Raw genomic sequence first — 1,267 nt, 5'->3', positions numbered from 1 at the left:
TCAAGCAATCCTTCTGCCTCAGCCTCCCGAGTAGCTGGGACTACAGGCATGTGCCACCATGCCCAGCTAATTTTTTCTATATATTTTTAGTTGTCAAATCATTTCTTTCTACTTTTTAGTAGAGACGGGTCTCGCTCTTGCTCAGGTTGGTCTAGAACTCCTGACCTTGAGTGATCCACCCACCTCAGCCTCCTAGAGTGCTAGGATTACAGGCGTGAGCCACCGCGCCTGGCTATTTCAAGTCTTTTCATTTGTACAAGTCTTCTTTTAAGGTCTTTTCTTTGTGTTTTAGTACTTTCTTCATATATAATATGTCTTGAACTTTCTTGATAAGTATATTCTTAGTTATGCAAAGGAATGAGGATAATTATGAGTCATGCATAGAATCTCAATTGGATTAGGAGGAAAATAAGGGCATGAGAAAAGTAATAAATAGTAAAAAGTTGATAAGATCAATTAATTGGAGGACTTGATAGGTTGAGGAATATGATATAGAATCATTGCCATATGATTAAGAATGGAAATACTAATGGTATAGAATAAGCTGAAAGGATTTCTCATTGGGAAATACCATCAGGTCTAGTTTCTGAGGACTTCCCATTTTCTTGACTCGTGTTCTCTTTAAAGCCTCTGCCCATGAGCTCAACCTATATTTTCTTTCAATTTAAAAAATCTGCTTTCTTGGCTGGGCATGGTGGCTCACGCCTATAATCCCAGCACTCTGGGAGGCCAAGGCGGGAGGATCGCTTGAAGTCAAGAGTTTGAGACTAGTCTCCGCAAGAGTGAGACCCCATCTCTACTAAAAATAGAAAGAAATTAGCTGAGCAACTACGAATAGAAAAAATTAGCCAGGTGTGGTGGCCCACGCCCGTAGTCCCAGCTACTCTTGGAAGGCTGAGGCAGGAGTTTGAGGTCACTGTGAGCTATGATGACACAACGGCACTCTAGCCTGGGCAACACAGCAAGACTCTTGTCTCTAAATAAATAAATAAATAATACAAAAATCTGCTTTCGTATAGTCAATTTCTTGTTTGTCTAACTGTGCTTAGTGTTCTTTTCTTTGGTTAATATGAAATCCAGGAGCCATGTTCTACTACCCCTCATGTAAACACTAACCAAAACAAAGCTGTTATAGTTGTACTAATATCACACAAAATAGAAGCATCACCAGAGATAATGAGGGACATAGTGAGAAAGGGATCCATCCAGGAGGAAGCATAACAATTCTAAATTTTTTTTTTTTTTTTTTTTTTGAGACAGAGTCTCA

This window comes from Propithecus coquereli, unplaced genomic scaffold, assembly GCF_000956105.1.
Source record: "Propithecus coquereli isolate 6110/MARCELLA unplaced genomic scaffold, Pcoq_1.0 Scaffold140, whole genome shotgun sequence".
Lineage (NCBI taxonomy): Eukaryota > Metazoa > Chordata > Mammalia > Primates > Indriidae > Propithecus > Propithecus coquereli.
The sequence above is the reverse complement of the archived record's forward strand: the minus strand, read 5'-3'. Positions refer to the sequence as shown.